The sequence below is a fragment of the Chondrus crispus genome, genomic scaffold (assembly GCF_000350225.1).
Source record: "Chondrus crispus Stackhouse genomic scaffold, scaffold_311, whole genome shotgun sequence".
Classification (NCBI taxonomy): domain Eukaryota; phylum Rhodophyta; class Florideophyceae; order Gigartinales; family Gigartinaceae; genus Chondrus; species Chondrus crispus.
Genome location: NW_005179197.1, coordinates 44,775 through 68,703, shown reverse-complemented (window position 1 = coordinate 68,703; position 23,929 = coordinate 44,775).

Sequence of the window (23,929 nt, the reverse complement as noted above, 5' to 3'; positions counted from 1 at the left end):
TGCGCACCGCGCCTCCGTGGCCAGCACTCACACGTGGCCACCTAACAATCCCGCCGTGGGATTATCGACAGAATCCTCCCAGAAACCTTACATTTTTGAGAATGAGAAAGGCATTGAAGCTGGCTGCGAGTCGCATGGGTGCCTCCGGCTCACGTCTGACTCAATCATACAAGGATACTGTAAAAGTCTCAAGGGTCGGAGAAAAGGAAAAAACTAATATCGTGCCCTCTTGTTATCTTTTTGGAGAAATACTGCATGCTGTATACGCGGAACTATTTCTGCAATTGGAAAAGAACGCAGTCTGATCGGGGTTGTTTAGTTGGTACAGAAATTGTCAATAGCATACAATGGATTTTTCATTCTTCCAATGAGTGCTTTGCTGTCTCTCAGGGCTCACCGTTGCCGAGGGAATTTGATTTGCCGTCCTGGGGGGAACCTGATCCCCAACCCGGAGAGGAGGAGATCTTCTTGAGCTTTAAGCTTTTCCGAATGCCCTGGAATAAGTTTCTTGGCATGGCTTGTGAATCTTTTGATCTTCTCCCAGACCACATGTCTTTTCGGACTTGGTCTGACTCCTCGTCTAAAGATTCCTGGGTTTCGGTCTTGGTCAGTATACTCGGACTGTATACTTGGCAGTCAGCTAGATGCCACGTCCTGGGACCGATACTTTCGTATCCATTCTCGACGCTACCTCCCTTTACCGAGGCCCGGCTATTCGGGCGACAACTAGCATTCTGAAGAACGCCCACATGGCCTTCAGTTCGCCAACGGCTAACTTGTCCATGCCAGTATTAGATCATGGCGAATCATGAACCCGTGATGTAAAATGGCCCTTGCGCCCATGATTGAGCGTCATAATAGCGCTTAAGAAACGTCGATAGAAGCCGTTCTCCATAATCCAATTTCAAAAAACAAGAAAGCACTGAATAACATCATGGCACATCGTTGTTATTATAAATAATTGGCACTCTAGAAGTAAATGTATTTCAGAGTGGTCGAATGGTCCCTTATTAGGCACTTTTAACACTGTCAGCGGTGCCCGTTACAATGCAGGGACCCTAGAAAATTCTGGTGCAAGAATGAGGGCCGTAGCGGGGCCGCGCTCCCGCATCTGATACGTGTATGACACGTGTACTCTACGTGCATGGCATATGTGTGCCACGTGTACAATACTGCTACGATATGTGTATGGCACGTATGCATACGTAATTGGCGTCAGTCTCAACGCCAACTAGCGTCTTTTGCCAGGCACAGGTAGCAATTTAATGGCAATTAGTATTTGTTAATTACCCATTTACTTACCGACGCCGTCCCTCTGTGGCACACACACAACTCGCATACCACTACAGACCCAATACGTTTTCGTGCAACATTCCACGCATGTATTCTGTACGGGTAGGAGTCCTTCGGCCTCGTCCTGAATCGTCTTCCGAGCAATCGTTTCAAAAGTTGACGACCCGTACCAGTTCGCGTGCTTACGATTCGAAATATAACCTGTCAATTCCAGAATACTTATTTATAAGCTGCTCGGGCGACGTGTTCATGTCCCTTGCGAGGATGTTGAGAAAAGCGTCCTCGATCATGCCGTGGAAAGTCCTTTTCTCTCGAAACGCGCGCATCATCATCTTCCCGTGGTTGCTTCTAAGGGCCATGACTGTGATAGATTTCATCTCCGGAACGCTTTCGGTTCAAAAGGACCGGAGACAAGATATCACCTGTGTGCTTCTCAGCTCGGTTCCATAATCTGTATGCAGTAGCAGCGGCCCCTCCATGAAATCCGATTCTTCCATCTCCGCTTGGCAGAGCACTGCGCCCCTCATCACAGTCAAATGAATGTCTGAAAACTTGATAGAATGAGCTGATACAAATACGTTTGGCATATCCAGTGAGCGCCTCTTTTTCTCGAAAAGAGTGTTCACTTCGAATAAAAAATGCACAACTGGATGAATATCTGCAGAGACACGATGGGCATTTTAAGGGCAAATGCATTCATCTCAAAGAAGCCTATTGTGGCAATGATTGCTTCATACTTATCCCCTTCACAGTGGCAGTAGGTACATGGGGAGATGAACGCGATCGGGAATGGTACTGCCCATTCTGCTTTCCCTGATATACCCGCAACACCGCGCAATACTCAAATTGGAAGGCAGCAGAGTGCATTGAGTTCCTATCGAACTTCGCCATAATAGTTTTTGATATCATCCTGCCCAGCCGTTTCTTCGGACCCTGTAAAGTCCTTCCGAACTGGTCCAAATGTCTTGTAGACCCGTGCTGAAGCAAAAGTATGTGGACGAAATAAAGCATCTTTAAATAGACTTCGTTTGCACTTTCGATTCTTGTACTACCGAGATGACTGCAATACAACTGCCGAAGATTACATTTAGAATTACATCCAGCAATGTAAGGTACAGATTTTACAGCGCGCGCACTCACACGTGTACCCCACGTGTCCTGCCAGCCATGATGATCGACAGCTGTACAGTGTGGGATGGCCGGCACTGACTACAGTAGCTGGCTTCAGCACAGTTCGTACTGTACTGTAGTCCGATAGATTAGCTTGTGCAATAAATACTAGGAGAGACGGACAGCGGAGGGGACCACGGAATCTTGGTAACAGGCCTCCACCTTGGCCTTCATCTCCAGCTTATTATAACACAAGCGCGACTGAACGCGAGCGTAAGACCGCAATCACGTGGATTGCAAACTCGTGCAACACACCTGCGAGCCCCGATCCGCCTCCGCCCGTCAGCACTGGTACATCTCCCAGTGCTTTTCCGGCCGTCGAGGTGTTGAGCCGCTCGAGCATGCGCGTGTCCACGACCGATCCCGCTCTACCACGCGCTACCCTTTCTCGTGTCTAGTGGCGTAGGCTCGTCGTGGTCGCCGACACCGCCGATCAGGGATATCTTCCGAACTGCGCGAACACTCTCCTCCGCCCGAGGGAGCCTATGCGACAGTGACGGCAGGATAGTGAGCCTCCGTAAATGTTCATTTCATAACGTTGTCCATCTCGGTTGGATTGTTGGGCAATATGGACCCCTGGGTAATTGTATACAATTACATTGCAGCACTCGATCCAAACTTGACTATAGTCAAGTTTGGATCGAATGCTATAATGGATTTATCAAGCATTTACAGCCTGCCAAGCTTTTTCGTCGGGGTCAATGAATTAAATCGCCGAGCTATGCGAGCGTGTCAAGATCTATTTCGGGAATCACTTCGTTTTGAATGGTGACCGAGGTGCTGGCGTGGAATATGGAGATGGTGCGACTAGAGCGAGTGATTTGAAGCTCCTGTTACTGCGCGATCGAGAAGCACTCAACAATGCATACGACACAAGACTGGGAACTGAAAAGCTCCACGCTGCATTCATATCCAAAGCGGAAGGCATTATTGAATCGGAAGCGAGCGTGGCGGTCGAGGAGGATGGGATACGTTGTTGCGGGCGAGTCTCTCCGCCGGTTGGTGCTGGTTGGTAGGTCATTGACGCGAATAATGCAAGAGAAGATCGCTGTTAATGACTCGGGTAGATTGGTATACATTGGAGTAGAGTTCTCAGAAGAACACAGGCACCTCCTTGATGTATATGATGGAAAACTGTTGAAGTTCCTTCGGTACATCTTTCCACTGAATGAATGCTCGTTCATCAAAGACTTCATTCTACTTGACTGGGCAAGCGGTTTGTTCATCCATCAGTATTAGCAGGTCTTCAAAATGGGAACAGTGGGTGTTGCTGTAAGTAACTCAACAGTTGAAGACGTCAAAATTGTACCACACTCCATTAGACAGTTAGAGCACCGCACAACCCAAAAAGGTGAGGGCCATACATTGTTAAAGATCTGTAGCGTACTGCCAGCATGCTTTTGGAAAAAGAACAAACATAATCAGACGGAGTGAATAGGACCTTGGCAGCGTCTCAAAGGTGAATGACGATATATTTGAACGCAGGGCATGAAGTCTCGAGAAAGAAGGCATGGCTGAAATACTGATTCGGGAGGGGGTCATATAACAGCAAAGGGCCATTGAAGTACGAGGATCGGTAACCTGCTCAGTGTGGTGACCATGAAGTCGGGCCCACGAGAGAGATAAGTCTGGCTTTTAAAAATCTACGAATGTGGACGAGTTTCAGGATTTAACAGTAGTATTTGCGTTATTGCCGTTTCGGCGGATTGATTGCATTTGTGCCGGACTATGGATCGTTGGGGAGGGTCGCGGTGAAGACGGACGAGGTGCATGGTAAACATGGAGGAAGTGCGCCGTGAAATGGATCGATGCAAGGGAACGGTGTGGGGTAGATGATATGAATGGTAAATATGCTTGAAGCAGAAAACACGTGCGAATAGATATACGAATCGCAAGTCGATAAGTGCTTAACGTGCAGTTTACGTCCAGTAGAGTTGAAAGAGAACACTTGGCTTGTGTACTATTCCCATCGGCGCCATAACATAGCCTCTGGTATACGCGATGCATGAGGTATTTCATCTCTTAAAAAAGCCCTTCTGGGGTACATAGAGGGCTCATTCGCAATGCACCAGCTGAGCACCGCAATATGTTCGCAGTAGGTCCGTTATGCTAGTGTAGGTCACTCCCAGTATCAGTACTAATTCTACTGGCGAGGAGAGAAGTGCCAATGCCGCACCCCGAACGTACTACAGATATCCTACGGATTCACTGCATTGTATGTACTGCTGTAGAAATGCGTTGGATTTTATTAGTTTCTGCGCAACAGGGGTATCTGAGCATAAATCTTGTACTGAATTACACAAGCACGTTGCCGGTGACAAAGTTACTTCTTGGCTGGGGAATTAAGGCATAGTCGCGAACACATTTGAGATCCACACTTTATGTTCTGACTATCCAAGGATGCGACTTTTGACAGGCCATGCAATGGGCAGGGACCCATTCGCAGAGCTGTGAAGTTACATGAATCGGAGCGACATTGTCGCATATCTGTAATGCAATACGCCTGTCAGGCAAAGACCGAGGACCGATGGTCCAACAACAGCAGAAACAACAAAAAGAAAAAAACAACAATTGCCGATGGCGCAGAGCTACGGAGCATCCGACTCTCCCTTCTCCGCTTAAACGAGCTTGCGGCTCGTAGTAGCTCGGATACCTCATAGGGGCACAGGGAAATAGCCCGGCCCGGGATCAGTGTGGTGGAGACTTGCGAAGAGAATTGCTCGACGAGTGTGGGGAGCGGCGTGTACGTAGGGTACCCCGGTTCTACTGGGTTGTAAGGCCAATGCTCGTTGAGCGTCTTCGACACCTTGTAACGCGACAAGGCCCTCGACGGGAGCATCGCCACGCAACCCGACGGGATCTATTGAAAGTAGCAGTGGTCCACCAATGTGCCGCCCGATGGCTCGAAACACCTTCACCGGTTCGGTCGCCACCGAGGCCCATGGCACCAACACTGATTTGTACGCACGTAAAGACCTTCGAGGTAGACGTCGTTGCAACAGTCTCCGTCGGAAATTGGTCACAGTAGCAGCGCTACTTCGACGTGTCGTCCAATGGCCAGGACACCGAAACCGGTTCAGTCGCAACCAGAACTGATGGTACCAACACAAGAGAAGGGAAATAGGTACAATTAGAGATTGAAAAGGATAGGAAAATAAAGGAAAAGGAAAGGGAACCTCCGAGCGCAAAGGATAAAGTAATCTGTAGTAGAAGGGAATGTCTTGTAAAAGACGGACTTCGACAAAGGCGGTATCAGACTCTGGAAACTGGGGTTACCTTTACTGACTCGTGGATCAGAGGGCTAAGGTATATATCACCCCCCGGAGCCACTACAGTAGTTCTCGGCGCTAGGTCCTAAATCTATTCTAATGTTAAATAACGAATTGGTAACTAATTAAAATTAAACAATAAAATAATAGTGTGAAATGATTTTCACTTTTGTCCCCCAATCCAGACTACAGTACCCGAACTCCTTTCCCTGGGCAGTTCCATTTCACTACAATATCGAGACGTTGGGAACCAGTGGTCTCGATTGTTGTTGCTTATCGCCTTGAAGATTTTCTGTGGATATTGAAAAGCTAAAGAATTGAAAAAACCATGTGAAGGAGTAGTACACAGTGAACAACCTTGATACCTTCAATCTCGGATGGGGAACGATCTCGTCTTGGATTTAGAAATGAGCCTCTCTTCGGTTAACCGCCATGTAGTTTACGCTCCTGGGTCCTCCATATTTACCCTTGACGACGACCATTTACGGCTGTCTTCGCGTGCGGTCGAGTCAATGACGTAGTTGCCAAGTTCTCACAATCCGAATAAATGAGTTGGGTCAGTATGCAATCCTCTGTTCTGGCTTCGGCCCTTTCATAATCGCATCCTACTACTCCCGCCCGAAAAAGACGCTTCTGGATATATGGGAAGGCTATTACAGTTACTAAATGACAACAAACGAAGGGCGCCCTGAACTACATGGCAGATGCAATTTTCGCGGCTGACCGTGGCTACAACTGTCGAGAAACAATCAAATTTTGACGGACGATCTTGGTGCCACACTACTTGGCACCCATAAAAGGTCGCTCGACTATTCATTTGTTTTAGGATGTGGTCCTATCCGGCAGCGACATAAAGGAATAGCTGTCTCACAGAAAGGCTGTCGCACAATCTACTCGGCGACTCAAAAAATGTCCAAGGGCGGTCATACGGTAGAGGCTGCAGTTTATCGCGAGTTTTTCTCAAGCAAAATTGTGGCCACAATGCACAACAACACTCGCATGTTCGGTTCCTCAAAATATACTCTTGTTCCCAGCGACCGCCTTCGTCATGTGTACGACAAAGGCGCTGTGAACCAACTGAAGATATTCCATGGTGAGAAGCGTAAGATACGGAGGAACAGGCGAACTCAGACTTCTGATCCAGTTTTCGAGCCTGATTTCCGAAGGAGGGTTCAACTAGCTCTACTGAAAGTAGAGCCGCTCACTCTCTGCCAGAGCGAAGACCCCGTCTTGGGTTTCGATTCGTTCTTTTTCGTTTACGTCACGTACCACTGCTGCTTTTTAAAAGCCGTCCGAACGAGTTTCGAAGAAAATGTCGATGGAATGGCACAAAGTTTACTTCGTAAACAATGTTTAAAAGGATCTGTCCTGCTGTCGCAGGCTTTGGACACTGTTCATAAAATATTGTAGTAAAAATAAATTTTTACTAAAAAAATAAAATAAAGTAGACAACGACATTGACGGGGTTAAGTTTGCCCGCACACCACCACAGTCAATTCGTTGCCAACCCGGGTTCCGCAGATTATGTGAAGAATATATCAGAAGCCCAATTAATCCGTATGCGAGTGTCAGACCTAACTAGCGTGCTTGAATCAATTACCAGGATACCTTCTTCGAAAAAGAGAAATTCTGAACTGCAATCTCTCCTTAGAGATGCTAGGGCTCAGATTGCCCCGGTGAGCTCGTGATTCTCAATTTAACAGAAATGTCAGAGGAAGAGAAGCGAAAAAATTATCTCTGTTGTTTTGTGCAACAAATGAGGGTTACATCCTTGGAAAGCTGGATTATGAGACCACTAATATCCACGGTAGCATAAAAGAAGGCTCTGTAAACAAATGGGAGGTTTTAAAAGCGCTGCCTGCGTTTTTGAGCTCTGGTCATGATGTGTGGGTTTGCAAGAGCTCGGGCATAAGTTCAGACGGTAATCATGGGCTGGCCAGATCCACCTTTAGAATTCCCTACTTACATTCCGTTGGGTTCATATTCTCCCGAGAGCATCCCGTGGTTGGGGACAGTTCTGACGCAATTGGATGCATAGTACAAATTATCTCTGGTTCCAAAGTTGCTGTCGTGCACTAGGGTCGCGGCGTATAACCCCAGGGCGGAGCACGCGTGTTAGGAACACGGTTTGTACGGGAGACCACCCGGTGATAACTGGCAAAGGGGTCCGGGCGCGATCGGCGCAGTAGGTAACATAAAGAAAATTTAGAGCAGGGGATCGCCCAGAGGGGGCGGAGCGGTAGGGACGTCTCGCGCCGTAGAGCGTTTAGTATCTTCGGTAGCAGCGAGCGCGGTAGAGCGGTTGGGTCCTGCGGTCGTAGATGAGCTCGCGTAGTGTAGCACGGCTTGTGCTATACTGGCGCGATGATACTATCGAGATCCCAGAAGCTTAGGAAAAGAACCCATGGCTTCGTGCCTTCTCTACTTAGGGTCGAGCGTTGACTATATAGTAGTCGACGTCGTAATAATAATAATAATTAAAACACGGTAATAAATACCGGCGTGCCAGCATCGACGCTGTACAGTACGCAGTCCCCCTTTATAGGGTTAGGATACACGGATACACGTGGTGATCGACACGCATCATGCCATGACTCATGGTGTGTATGATACACGTGGAGTAACATACTCTCTGTACTTCGACAGGCATTACACCCGGCCATGCCTGGGTGGCTAGTTACACGATTACACGTGGTAAATGTACACGATTACACGTGGTATACACGTGGGATGCGCACCAGTTGAGGGTGGCATCCCGCGTGTGCTTCGCGATTGAGGAAGGCGTATTAGTGCACTACAGTTGCGGATGTTGCGGCGTTTGAGATTAAGACGGTGACTGCCGTCACAACAATTGAGGAAGCTACCAAAATCAAGTACGTCTACGGGAGCATAGCTGTTGTTGATAGCATTGGATGTAGTGATGTAGCAGACCGAATCTACAGTGAAGTGGTTCCAAATAGCTCTTATGGTATGCAGTGAATTCACCATGCGGCTGCTATGGAGTCTAACACTGCTGTTTATGGGGTGGCCAGAGGTGGACGAGTAGCTGTCCGAGAGATCATGTTTGCTTGTGTCTTTCGTTTCTCACGGTCACTGCTATGCAATTATCTTTCTGTTTGAATAGTATACACGCTTTGGCGTTTTCATGGATTGGAGGTCCTGTGAGTGGAACCCCAAAGCAATACGATGAGCTATTTTCAGCTTCATATGCGTCAGATATTGCTAGTTTTGCTTCATACTACACTCTCAGCAAAGCGCTTGGCGAGACGGTCGAGAAGTCAAAATAGCCACTACCGATAGCACGTATGATTAGACCAACAGCTTTGGTATATTGGAACGCGTTAAAAGGCGGCTTCGATCAGTATTCCGGAGCTATGAAATGTTTATCGAGGACTAACGCATCGGAGAACCCAATAGGTAGAGTGGGGCGTTTACTTGTTGGGCAAGTCATTAATATCGCAGTAGCTCATCGCCTATTTCTCACAGACAGAAGAGGTTTGCTTGCCTCGAGGAGTTCGAATCAGTGCCACGAAGGATATAAGAACACACGACACAAGGTCGCCGGGTGTGAAACATCTTCGGAGTTTTCGAGAGGACTCGCAAAAGAATGGATTGATTAGGAGAAGACCATCGCCCAGAGTAGTTTGCAGGACACAGCAGACTCCAGGGGTAGATGCCCAGGACAAGCTAACTCAACGGACGGGCCCGCATGCCACATTGAAGCACGCTTCTCTCGTAATGTGGTACAAAAGTTTAACAGCGACGCATTGACTCTTGAACGTCTGTCGGATCTAAACGACACATGAAGCCCCTACAAGAAAAAATAAAATATTTTGGAGTGTAATTTGACCTTCATGTGATGGTTATTTACTGCTGTGGTAAGTGTCGCGCTACACCGGCAGCAGGCGTGACGTTTTGCAATTGTGACCGCAATGGGATCATGCATTGTTTCTGGGGTGATCACATGGCCCTCCCCCGTCGATGAAAGCGACCTCATATTTGACACCCCTTACAGACATAGAAACATAAACTCATTAGGGTACATACAAGCCGGGGATTTCATGGCGTTATGGGCCTTACGACCCACTCCCGAATACCTCGTCGACGCGCACATCACACTCATCTTCTCTTTTGGCTTTACTCAGAATCGTAGCTATTGAATCGGGCTTCATTTACGTGTGTCCGTTCTTTAGCGGTTCGCTATGCTCACAGTTCTATTAATACACTTCAGCCTCTTGAGATCCGCAAGAAGATTTAGCCTGTATGTGATCTTTTCCTCTTCCTAGATACGCTCCAGCCTGCAAACGAAAACCCGCAATGAAATGACAGCGCACCACGTCTACCCACTTCAAGCCCTCAATAGGTAAATTGGCTCTGTGACCAGTGTCCCTATGACTCTTCCCCAGTTACATTCCAAACATCACCGGCCCCTGATGCCGCGCAAGACCCTGTTCTGACCGTCTCCGGATGAAATTGCCGAATCCAACAACGCATCCACGCGCGAATTATCATCCGCGAAGTAGCAACGTCTCCTCCTACGCCGTACTGCTGACCGGCTTCCAAGCGGAAACCCCTCACTGCGGCACTTGGCACGGTGTGATCTACGACGCTGATAAGGCGCCGTATGATCGTCAAGTCCTCCACAGAGCTTGCCGAAAATGCTTTCATTCCCTCACAGTTCTTAAATATCTGTCGTTGTGCCCCAATCTCCATCCCCGCCACCCAGTCAAAAACACCGACCTCATAAGTGTCCTGCCAATGGCTCCATCTCCGGGCCAAGGCCGAGTCCACATCCACCTCAAACGATACTAGCTTTAGAAGTCTACCATAGTAAATATCCAGGGCCCCTTCAAGTTCACCATCCATTTCAAAGGCCAAATAACAACTCGCTCGTACTTTCTCATCGAAGACTCCCATTTCGCCTCGCCCGAACCGTCCGGGCGCGGTCGCTCTGAGAGGTCGACCTCGGTGAGACGACCCGAGGACCGAACCTCTCCGTCCGCAGAGCAATTGGGTGCGTTCGCGCACCTCTTCGCTGAGCTCGACACCACTCGTCGGCGTGCTCGTGACATGGAACGTACCATGGCCGAAAGGCTACCCGGTGCCCCCTCGAAAGGGCCCGGTGGTACCGTACCTCCGAGCGCCGCGGCCCCCGAAGGTTGGTGTCCGACTGGTGCCACTACCAGTCGGACTGCAGAAGGAAGCCGTCCTCCGATAGACGGGAACTTCGCGTCTGAGACCCAAGCCTTGCCGCCTATCGCCGGAAGTAGGCGGCAAGTGGACCGCCTATCGTACGCGGACGAACAGGACCGTGGAGGAGCCGCCCGCGGATCCGGAGAACCGATGTTCTCCGTCGATCCCCGCTGGGGCGGCTACCCGCCGGCGAGTTACGCCGAGCATCCAGGTCCGGTAGACGTCCGTACGCTACCGGTTACCTCCTTCGGCACGCTGGGTCCCGCTGAACTCGGGCTCGAGCCGGTACATATGATGATTCAAGAGTTCAGCACCGTTCCTGACTATCGTATGTACCGCTTGGATAACACCTCGAGGCTCGTTATCTCGGGTGACGCGGGACGGATCGCGAAGTACGTCCAACGCTGTCGTGGGATCCGGCCCACGATGCGCAGCTTCGGCGGTACGGACCCGATCCAGCTGCTGCCGTTCTTGAAGGATATCCGAATCACCTTCAACTCGCAACACCTGACCGAAGGTATTGCGGTACCAGTCCTGGCGCCCTTCCTCGAGCGCGACGCGGAGCGCCTGTATACGAGTTATACGATGCGTGGCCTCCGCGCCGGCCAGCTCCATGACGACGTGAGCCGGCCGGGGCTCGTGAATCAATTCTTGAAACGTTACCTCTCGGACGACGTGTTAGGGGAAGCGTACGACGCTGTCGCTACGGCGCGACAGCAATGGCATGAGACGGAAAGCACGTTTGCTTACCGACCCGAGACTGCCGCGTTCTGATGCACGGCAGTCTTCTCCAAACAGTCCCTCGCGCACTACTTCGTGCGGGGACTTGCACCGGCAACCCGTGCCGCAGTATCCGAAACTGTGCAACGGCTGCCAAGCAGTCAGAAGACCGATCTTTCGACCATGCGCCGTATCGCCACTGCGGAAGGTACAACGTACCGCGCTCGGCGCGGTTTACCTCTGCCGGATTCGAAACCGGCAGGGAGGGCTGGCAGGACTACGAAGTCCGCCGCGACAAGTTCGCCCGCCTCTACCCTCCATGTCGGGGAGGATGAGTGGCAGGCCGACTCTGTCCTCATTACGCAAGGAGCAGGGCCCGTGGGGGCACGAACCCCCTCACCGATGTCGACCGGAACGACATCTAGTTACGCAACCGCGTTCGCGGCCACTCCAAGAGTGGCAAGGGGTACGGACCCCTGGGTCGCAGAGCTCGACATATCGAACCGAGATGCAGGAGTCGAAGCGTCTCGCGTGCCCCTCCTCACCGATGAGGAGGGGCGGCACGCGACAACCTTCGCCTCAACAGACGGCAGCGCGTACGTGTGCTGGCTACGCCGTACGTACGGGCATGCCATGTACGCGTGCCCGTTCCTGTCGCTGGAACAACGAATGTTCACGGCGTACAGGAACTACCGCTGCCAGATGGAGACGCGCCCCAGTTCGCGTAATCTCCTCCGGCAAGCTGCGAGCGAGGGCCGTCCCCCGCGTCAAGGTTTCCCGAACCGATCGGGTGGGGACGCACGCTTCGCCCCCGTGGAGGTGGGTACCGTCGTAACGAAGTCGATCGTCGGGATCGACCCGCCTACCGGCAGGCGGACACAAGGTACCCCCGACAAGGAGAAAGAGGGGACCGAGACCGTTCTCGGTTACCCCAACAGGTACAAAATGCGATAATGTACCTGCAAGACTGAGTAAAGGATCCGTGCCCTCTACCCACGGAGGGTCACGAAGGAGAACCGACTCGCTTCGTCCCCCATATCCTGCGACGACCGGACGCCGCAGGTCAAGGCCCGGAAGTACCCGAGTACTTCGCCAAGGCCGCCGAGCCGTAGTGGGGGAATCGTCCCGACCCACGCGGCCGGCTACCCGAAGAACACCTGGTCGTCGATAGCCAGGAGGTTAGCTCCGATAGCACGGGTAGTTCGAAAAAAGGGTAAAGACGGTTACGTACACGCGGTCGCGTGAGCCGTCTTTTCCCCACGATCTAGACCCGACCCCGCGTGCTCGCCAAGGACACGGGGGGTATTGTCCGATAATACATCCCCCGCTACCGGAGGCGGGCACGGGAGCTCCTGTAATGCCGATACAGGAGGGAGCGCACGTCGAGGCCTCCCAAGACCCGACGTTAGGAGGACAAGACACCGGGACAGCCGACGTCCCGGTGAGGCGTAACAATGGCGACGGGGGCAACGACGACCGAAAAGATTCGGTCGACCCCTTGACTCCCGCGAGCCTAAGGTCGCCGGAGAGAGGTCCGTGCCGTACGCACTCGAATAATCCGAGGGGCGTCACTGATCCGCGGACGCCCTAAGAAAGGGGGAGAAGGAAACGCAAGCGGGGCCAGCACCGAAATCGAAGGCCCCGGCGGAACGACCTCACCGATAAGGCTGCCCGAAGGTTGTAGACAGCGTCATTTGCCTTATGACGTCGAAGATTTACAACGTCCTCGGCTCGATAGCCACAGAGGGAAATGCATTTAAACCCGGCACCATCGCCTTTGATACGTGCTCGGGGTATAATCTAGTGAGGAAGGCCGACCTTCCCCCCGATTGGACCCGTTACGTCGTGCACGACGCACCTCTGCCACGATTGGCAGGCGCGAATAGCAACCACCTCAAGCTTTTGGCCGTCGTCCGCCTGGCCGTGCGGTTGAGGAACACGGTGTTTCGAATTTCGTTCGTAGTCGCGGACCAGCTCGCCGTGCCGGTCTTCCTCGGCACGGCCTTCATCGATACGCACGTGTGATGTATCGACATCGAAGCCCAACGAATGGAGCTACGCCAAGGCGGTTCCGTCGCCATAGTCGACGGAAAGGGGGAGTCGACTCCCCCTACCAGGCGACACGGACGACACACGGGTAGGCCAGACGTACGCGAGGAAGCCCCGCAAGCGATCGGAATCGCCCGCTGAGTTACCATCCCCACGATGTCACAAGCCCGCGTGCGCGTGACAACCGCGGGGAGGGGCCTCGTGTTCCTGGAACCCAAGCCCTCACTCCAACACCGACGTGGAGTGAGGCTGACGATTGGCGTCGCGGAGGTCCTACCGAATCAGACCTTCGACGTCATCGTCGCGAATTTCTCATGACGAGAAAGGAGGCTTCCGAAGCACACCGTCGTGGGATACGCGAAGCGCAACCCTCTCGTGATCCTCACTCCCGAACGTAAGGTCGCCGAGGGGATCGCGCACGCGCTACACCTGACCAACTTGACCGATCAAGTCGGTGGGGTAGGAGTTGGCCGATCCAACTCCGACGATAAGACCACCGCCGGGGGCAGGGCGGTCGACCCGGACGAACGGTCACCTTTATGCCAACCGACGGCGAGGAGTACTGTACTCCACCAGCAAAAGGATCCCGAAATTCCACCGATGGATTGGGAAAAGGAGATCGACCTGTCATACATCGACAATGACAAGCTCCGTGGCCACGTACTCGAGATGCTCCGTAAGCACTCGAGTCTGTGGAGCGGTGCGCTTGGAACGATCCAAGCCACGGAGCACCGCATTCCCCTCGAACCGGGAACGAAACCAATTCGTTCTATGCCCTATCGGAAGGGCCCGGCCATGCGCGAAATGGTTGCGAAGAAGGTCAACAAGATGTTGAACGCAGGGGTTATCGAACCCGCGAGCACCGAGTGGGCGTCCCCCGTGGTGCTCGTACCGAAGAAAGACGGCTCTCTTCGGTTCTGCGTGGACTACCGGCGTCTCAACGCGAAGACCGCAGCGGATTCGTATCCGCTGCCACGGAGGGACGACTGCATCGACTCGTTAGGAGATGCAGCCGTCTTCACCACGTTGGACTGCAATTCTGGCTATTGGCAGATCCCGGTCGCTCCGGAAGACCGGGATAAGACCACGTTTACGACGCACATGGGCACGTTTCGCCACTTGCGCATGCCGTTTGGACTCAAAGGGGCACCGGCCACCTTCCAACGTGCGCTCGACATAATACTCTCCGGAGTCCGCTGGCAAATATGCCTCGTCCATCTCCACGACGTGATCGTGTTCTCCCGTACGCACGGAGAACACGCGAGCCATCTCGATACCGTCTTGACCTTACTGCGGAGTTCCGGTGTCTCCCTTAAGCTCAAGAAGTGCAGCTTCTTCCGACTAAAAGTGCACTACCTGGGGCATGTCATCTCCCCAGGCAAGTTGAGCGTGGCTGATACGGCGGCCGACGCTTTCAAACGTTCACGTTCCCGAGGACGTTGACGCAAGTGCGCTCGTTCCTCGGGGCGTGTAACGTATACCGCCGATTCGTTAAGGGGTTCGCTAAGATTGCGCGTCCTCTGACCGACATGACCCGCAAGGATTCGGATCCCGATTTCTATAACCCCACGGAGCTGCAACTTCAGGCGTTCGAGAACCTTAAGAAGTGCATGATCGCCCCGCCGATCCTCGCGTTGCCCCGGCACGGTCGTCCGTACATGATTGACACCGACGCGAGTGCCTACAAACTCGGCTGCCCTTTACTTCAGGAGCACGAAGAGCCGAACGACTGGCACACCGTGGGGTATTGGTCGTACTCACTGTCCAATAGTGAGCGCAACTACAGCGCTACCGAATGCGAGTGCTTCGCCGTAGTGTAGGCCGTCCGCACACTACGGCCGTACGTAGAAGGCACGAAGTTCACCGTACGAACGGACTATGACGCCCTCCGATGGCTCATGTCCTTCACCGAGAGTTCAGGAAGACTCACCCGGTGGCGGCTACGTCTGGCTGAATACCATTTCACCATTCAGTACCGCCCCGGACGCCTGCATCAGGTGCCCGATGCCCTGTCACGACTCGTGTCGCCGAAGGTCGCCGATGACCATCGCCCCACCGTCGAGGTGGATGACGACATCTCCACTTTCGATGGGGGCACCACAGTTTGGGACGTATCGAACGAGCTCGCAGACTACGCTTGTACCGCGAGCTGCGATCATCAGGCCGCCCATGTCTTCGTAACGACACGGAATCAAGCCGAAGCCCGAACAAGATCGCGCGTACGGACGCGCGACGAACCGAGAGGCGACGACGAAGCCCCCTCTCTCCAAGAACCCAATTCGATTTGGGAGGAGAACGACGAGTTCGACGCCGCCGACATCCAGCGCGCCGAAGACCCCGAGGCTGGCGCGCTCGACTCCCCGGTCGCCCCACCGCAGGGCGACCTTCCGGCCCCTCTTACGATAGAGGAGATAGCCGAGGAGCAACGCATGGATGACTTCTGCCAAACCGTTTTTGCACGACAGTCAGAGTCCTGGGACTCGGCGTTCTTCGAGGACCACCAAGGGGTGCTCAAACGGAGACATCCCTTCGACCCTGATATCGTTTAGGTGGTGGTACCTCGGACGCTTCGCGCCAAGCTCCTTCGCCTGTGTCACAACCCGGCCATCGCGAGGCACCCGGGCCAGAACTGTATGTACTACGCACTTCGATGCGAGTACTACTGGCCCCACCTGGCTGCAGACGTCGCAGCCACGGTGCGAGGGTGTCGAACCTGCGCGATGAACCGGGTCAAGCTGAGGAAACATCTCAACCGATTGAGGTTGTTTCCAGCTACGAGGCCCCTCGAGAGCCTCGCAATCGACACCTTGGGGCCGCTCCCCAAGACGAAGACAGGAAAACGATTCCTGCTCGTGATAACGGACCGCTTCAGTAAGCTGACGCAAGTCGTTGCGCTCCGCACGATAACAGCGTACACGGTCACAGTTGCGTTCTGGAACTCGTGGGTGTTCAAGTATGGCGTCCCTCGCACGTTGCTTTCGGACAACGGCCCTCAGTTTAATGCCAAGTTCTTCCACAGCACGTGCCGCGTTCTGGGGAATTTGTACACTTCGGCGTACCACCCCCAGACGAACGGGCAAGTCGAGCGATATAACCGAACAATCGCCTCGATGCTGCGAAACTACGTGGGTGAACACCAGGACGACTGGGATGTGTACGTGGGGCCGCTTACGTATGCGTACAACTCCCACGTACATCGCACCACACGCACCACGCCGTTTGAGCTCGTGCTCAGCAGGCCACCGTCGGAGTTCTCTCTCCGACGGGCGGACGGCGACGGACTCCCTTCCGATAGAGGGAACCAATGTGCCGAGTTCCTCACGACCTTGGACTCGACTATCCAAAAGGCCTACGGGAGCCTGCGTCGGACGCAGGCTCGCTACAAGCGCGACTTCGATAAGCGCATACGACGTATTAAGTCCCGGCTCCGTCCCGGAGAATACGTATATCTCAACCCCACCGATAGGGCTAAGACATCAAACAAGCTCGCTTCGCCCGCTGTCGGACCCTACCGCGTGCTCGCCAATGAACGCCGAATCATCACGATCGATCGTGATGGGGTCACCGAGCGAGTCTCCGCCGACCGCTGCGTGTACGCGCCGTCTCCGATAGACGCGCCACGAGCAAGTACGACGACCCGGCGGGACCTCGCCGATAAGGTCACCGCGGGAACGCAGTATGCCGTCGAACGGCTACTGAGACATCGATTCATGAAAGACGGAACTACGGAGTTCCTCATCAAGTGGGCGGATTACGACGCGCCCACTTGGACTGCGCGGACTCACGTCCCGGAGGAGTTGGTGTCTCGTTACGCCCAACGCCTCCGGAGACCTACCGGCACGGACCTCACCCAAACTGTGAACGCGGACGTTCACGCTTAAGGGGGGGCCCTCAACCGCTCCTTCGCGGATTGACCCGAGCCTGCACGAACAGACTAAAAGGGGAAGCGAAGGAGGAAAGTGGACCATATCGGAGGGTCACAGCCGGGGACGTAGTCAAGTCAAGTCGCCTTGACTTCTCGGACGTCAAGGACGCGAGACATAAGAACAGGACAGTACGAACTGCCTGAAATCACGAGAGCCCTCGGTGGGCAGAGTAAGCCACCAGAATGCCCGTCGCTTGTGTCTCGGAATACCGAGAAGGTTGGGGCTCACTTCAAGCCCTCAGTCCGCATCCTGGTCCGATCCCCCGACGGACGACGTGGTCACGACCCTATCGATAGGGGTAGAACGCCAGAAAAAGCGCAAAACGCTCCGACAGATGAGCAAGAGGGTCGAGCTGCGTCGGGTGAACGCGCGGCAGGGCAGTTGATTAAGAGCAAGCAAGCGCGAGCAACGCGATCCGGGGAACAGTGATATCCGCACGCAGGCCCGAGATACCCCAAAAACCCGCCGCCGAGACAGGCCCCGTAATAAGGAAAATTGCAGGGGAGGAGAACGTGACACGTGAGCGACGCCAGAGGCGCGCGCCATGCCACAACACTGATTGCGTCATCATCAAACCACTGCCGCCACCATACCCCGAAAACAACGAAAAAATTAAGGGAGAAAAATTACAGCCGCACGTGCGCGGCGTGCACAGATATTGCACGCCATACGATAAGCAAAGAAAAGGCGGACGGCGCGGCCCGGGGGTACAATGAATCGCAAGAAGTTACACACGTCCGCCCCCTGACCGGGAAGCGAAGCGGGCGTGAGGTGGTCGCGTGCGCCCGCTTCGAGCGGGTGCCCCGACATCTCAGACGACGGGCCGTCCCTCCCCCGTGCTCAACGGAGGTCTGGCCGGCCACACTCGGTGAGGAGAGAAGCACAAATAGCCCCCGCCCATCCGACTCCCACTGCCAAAGGCGGAAGGCGCTTGGAGACGCGTACCCCACAAGACCCGCCGTTACGGACCCTTCAACACACGATCAGGAACCGACGCCTTCCCGGGGTAGAGCACGCGCGTAACGCGTCGGCGTTGAGCGCGCGCCACCGCCGGGGGCGCTAGAAGATGCTGCGAACCACCCGGGCTCTGCCGACGGCGAACAGCGCTGGAAGACACCTCCCCACGGGATCCTACGTCACTAACCTCTCTGTCTTTGCGAGCACGAACCCACGAACCGACCCCTCGCCGCGATGACGCGCGCGCGCCCTGTGGCAGACGGCAGACGTCCAACATAAGACGCCACTCTGGCAAAGCGGATCGCGACAAAAGGGACAGCGCCGCGGATAGCTCAGAGCGAAGCGGAGGATGACGCTCGCCCGAGCCTCGGCGAAACAAGACGCCGCGATCCGTCGCGCATGACGATGCCCCTCGTAGGGATCAGATAGACAGTCCAATAACTCGGCTCGCACCCGTCGTCCACAAGTGCAAACCGGAGGCAACGCCGACGTCGTCTCGCAACCGACTGCACGGGCAGACAGCGAGAGGGAAGGACGAAAAGGGATGCCGCTGAGCGTGGGAATTGATAAGCGACGGAAAGAGACCGCGGCAAGGGACTGGGGACGCCCTACAGAGCACAAGCACGACTTCCAATGTCGTATTCGCGGCACCGGCCGCGAGAGGGCGTAGAGATGCTCACTCCTCCACTCCTCCAGGCAGCGACCCGAAAGACACGACGTCCCAACAGAGCTCCGTCTCTCGCTCACGGCGAGCACCACGCTGGAGCACGGTCAGAGGGAATTTCGCCCCGCCACCCCCGTCGAAACGGGCAAGCCTTCGCCCTTTGCGGGAATGCACCGAACCGATTTGACCGTTTACACGCGAGGGGCTAGATCGCCTTTGTGGCCACGAGGCCGCTTGCCAATCGCCCGTCGGTTGTGAGGGTCTACAAAAGAAAATCAGTTACCGCTCCCGAATCGGGCCTCATGCGGAACCACACGCCGCGTACGGGTGGTGACGAGGACGGCCACGGATTGAGGGTTGCGGCGAACATCATGACGTAGATTATCGAATCCGGGAGCATGTCGGCCCCGTACGCAGCTGCTCACGCAGCCATCGACCCGGACCATCAGCTGAGCGTGGACGAACTAGGAGGTCCTTCGAAGCGCTTTTCGCTGGCGTAGAACGTAAGACAAACCGGCACAAAGAAAGGCAGTTGAGGATAGTATCACTGTGTGTATGGCGCTGGGGGTAGTTCGAACGCGAGACGGCACTGTACGACCAGGCTCATGAGTTAGAAGCGGACTTAACGATTGACGACTCCGACCGAATCGGGGATCGGGTTCCGTTGATAGGGGAACGAGGACAGCTCGGGCCGGGAGGCCCGCGAGGAACAGGCAATACCCCATCACGCTACGATGGGACACGCTACGCCGTGTCAAGAAAGAAATGCTCCCTTTGGTGACGAGTGGAAGCATAGGAAGGGCGTTATCCGAGCGGAGACTCGGACCTCGGAACGTCACTGCTCACTAACCCTACGTAGGTCACAACGGCGACAATGAGGACTTTACGAGAGCTTCCAGAAAAGCGGCAGGAAGCGCCACCGTTGCCAATGGTGATAGGAGGACCCCTGCATGCAGAAAGGAAAAGATAACGCAGAGGACTTTAGACGGCTCTGGCTCTGTGCAAGATAACGGGAGTGGCTCAGCCAATGGGAGCTCGTTAATTTTAGCCGAAGCGCGACTCCCCATCTCAACCGCGGACATCCCGTTAATCCGTCGACGAACCCCCTCCCCCCGACACGACCCGAAGCGCGGCTCTCCCGTACAGGAGCGACGTCACTCGAACCGAGGCACAGGCCCCGGAGCGCCCCCGCTCGCGCCGGTATAATGCTGCCAACCGTGCGGCGAAAGCCGACGGCGATGACGCCCCGGCCCCGAAGGCGAGGTGCGCCAGATAGAATACGGACTTCGCGTCTTGGCGCCCTCACCTCGACGGCGAGCGGCAAAAAGAAGGGTAACGAACGATTACGCATCGGCGCACTCGCCCGCTGGCGGACGGCGCCGCCAATGAGGCGACTGTTGCGAGCGCAATTGTGAATGCCGATCACGCACCGGACGGACCTCCGCGCATCGGACGCTGCGGTCGTACGAGAGGAGCCGTTCACTCTCGCGCCTCCCGTTGCTCTACGAACAGAGCCATGTTCGAACAGCATGAAAGGACGCGGGGTGGGACGGCAACAAATCCGAGACCCCCCTTTTTTTCTTGTCCAGACCAGGGGGAGGTCTTCCGCGAGCGTAGGAGAAAGACTCGCGAGGAATTGCCTTAGGGGCTTTACGGGAAAGGAAATGACTAGGGATGTCGAGCGCCGGTCGCTATGCTTGCACGCTCAACGGTTCGTACCGTTGGAGGGCACTGAAGACCCGGGGGCACGCCTTTCCGGGAGACGGTAGCTGGGGTGCGACGGCACGTCCGACTCCATCTCGTGGAGGGGCGGAAGCGCTATCTCCGGGTGGGAGGACCACCCCGGACGCGAGTTGGACGGGACGGCTGGTCCGCCGGCCACCGAGGAGTCGTGCACACGTCCCTCATAGGGGTCCCGAAGTTGAGGGAGAGGCACGTGTGTAGGGTAAGCCCGAAGGTCGTCTCGCTCCTGGCGATATCGATCGCGCTCGACCGATAAGTGCTGTAGCATGCTGCTCTGGCGCGACGCCGATTCACGAAGGGTCTCGATTTCCCCCTGGGCATGGCGGAGTTGTGCACCGAGGCGACGAGCCTCGTTACTCCGCTCTTTGTACCAACCGGCCAGTGTCCGGAGGAGACCTCCAACTTGCCAAACTCGGCCGACCGAACGGCCCAGAGCACGGACCACCCCTGGGATAGCAATGATCTCGTCGTAACTCAGATCGAGGCTGCACGTGGTCTTGGGACTCACGTCACGACATGAGTCGGCCCCAAGAGGGGGCGGGAGAGCCGACGGAGCGCCTACCGCGGCACTGTACCCCTCCCCCGAAGGGAAGAGGGAAGTACGTGGGGAACGTGCATCTCGGAAGGCGACAGACGGAGCTTCGCCATCCAAATCGCTGTATCGCTTCCGGCGCGCTTCTCGGGCAATGGACCCTACGCCTCCCTTGCTCCGGGAGGGATCCGACCCGAGCGGACTGGGACGCGCTACGAAAGCATCCCCTTTCCAATCGTAGGCCAAGTAGAGGCTCCGGGTGCTGGTTTTGTAATCGGTCCAAGAACGCCGATTGCGCTCGGGCGCCGTTACGGCGCGGTGCATAAGATCGAGAACCAAGGAGGAGGACCATGGGGCGTGCGGGGAGCCGCGCTCCATGGGGTGCAAGGTCAGGTCGGGAAGCGACTGCGCGACCCGACCAAGGAAGGACAGCACGCCGACGAGCTGCACGAAAGCCCTACCATGCAATGAAACCTCGGCCATGAAGGCGGTGCATAGGGACCACGCCCATTCGCACTCGAAATTGTAGACCAGATCCGCGAAAGCCGGGTGTACCGGGTCATTACAAGCGAAGCCAAAATGTCTCAGAGTGTAGGGGAGTAACGGATGCACCCGTAACGACAGGAGTGCCTCCCCTATATCCGCGGGAAGCTCGGGAAAGTCGCTTCGGGACAGACCGGGGGCGAACGCGGCTGACGGGAAGACGCGTCCGTCTTCCTCCGCAGAATCGCGATACGCGGACTAATCGGTTGGCGCCAACGCAATGTGGTGAAGGCCCATCAGGGAACAGGCTGAATTTTGAAGGGCCGCCCGAGCCTTCGAATGGGCACGAGTACGGGAGCTGACGTATAGCCCCGCTACCTCCAAAAGTACGAAACGACGGGGATCTCGGCGGCCCCGATGGAAGAGGTACGTCGACATCCGGTCGACGTACTCGGCCTCCTCTACACTATAGACGAACGTCCTGTCGCCGGGTATCTCGTCCGGAATTTGATAGGGGGCACCGTCACCCTCAGATAGCAAGTGCCCTAAGGCAAGGGACGCCCCCTCAGCTCGGCCACCTGCGTATATGGTGCGAATCCGGAGTAGATCAGGTCGCAAACACGCCCGCGCCAAGAGCTCACCCACGGTGATGCCCGACCGCGCGTGCCGACGCCACGCGTAGTTTAGGCGACTGAGCGGTAGCGGAATCGACCGCTCCAAGGGAACGCCCAGCCACTGCGTGGAGGTGTCGGACACCTCCTCCTCCACGATCCTGCCGAGCCGGGAAAAAGGTGTCGGCGCCCCGGGACGCCGACATCTACCAGTGGCCCCGTGAGAGCCCTCGACGGGACGGTACGAACCATCCCTCGGCCATGCCGCGAGCTCCCCATCGTGCGAACCACTCGCGCCACTGACCGGCGCAGCCAACGGCGGAGCGACGGGCGGCGAGGGATCCAACTCCTCGGATACTGTAGAGGCTCGGGTCTCTCGAGGCTTTCGGAGAGGCCTCGGAGGCCACCCGAGCGGCGGCGCGGAAGGGTTGAAAGCGGCCGAATGCGACGGCGATGCCACCTCCTGGACGGGGGTGGGGTGATCCATGGTCGGGGAGCAGACGACCGGTGCGTCCGATCCAATCCCAAGGGCCGGCGGAGGACGCGCGGGGGCGCCCTCAGGGGTAGCGACGGGCGACATATGGATGACGTAAGGACGCGGGCCAATCCAGCAGACGAGGGAGTAGGCCGGCTTTTGGGTAGGGAAAAAAAAGGGTGCCCGCCAAGTCGGATGCAGAAGAACAGACCCCTCCGAAAGAAATGACGGGTCGACGCTCAAGGCGAGCCCAGAGGGGGCACGCACGACCAAACGGCAGAAACGAGCCGACGGCGACGAAGGGTAGGCGAGGTCTCGGGACGCCAGAGAGAGGGGCGATAGATCGACACGCGTGCAAACGAGGGCGGAGCGGGACACCGGGAATGCCGACCCGAGAGCGGGGTCGTGGGAGGGAGTAGAAGGGACCGTATCGGTTATACGGTCAGCCATGGCTTCCGCTCTACGAGCACCCGTGGACGCGGACGTCCCCGCTTAAGGGGGGGGGGCCGTGTAGTATAACCCCCCTTAGGGGCTCTATTTTAGATTAGATCAACTCAGAATCGGATCGGGTACTGTAGAGCTCGATGCTCTACAGTACCACCACGTGTACCCCCGAGTACAGGGGGCGCACGTGTACACGTGTACGCGCGGGACCGAAGAACGCGCACACCCGTGTACTGTCAGCCCCGATGGCTGACAGTATTACAGTGTCGACCGACCGCTACAGTACGTCGCTACAGTACATCGGTACTGTACTACTATGATAGGTTATTATGTACATTAAATATGGAGCGGACCGGCGGCGGTGGACGAGGACAAGCAAGGACTTGTCACCCACCGACCG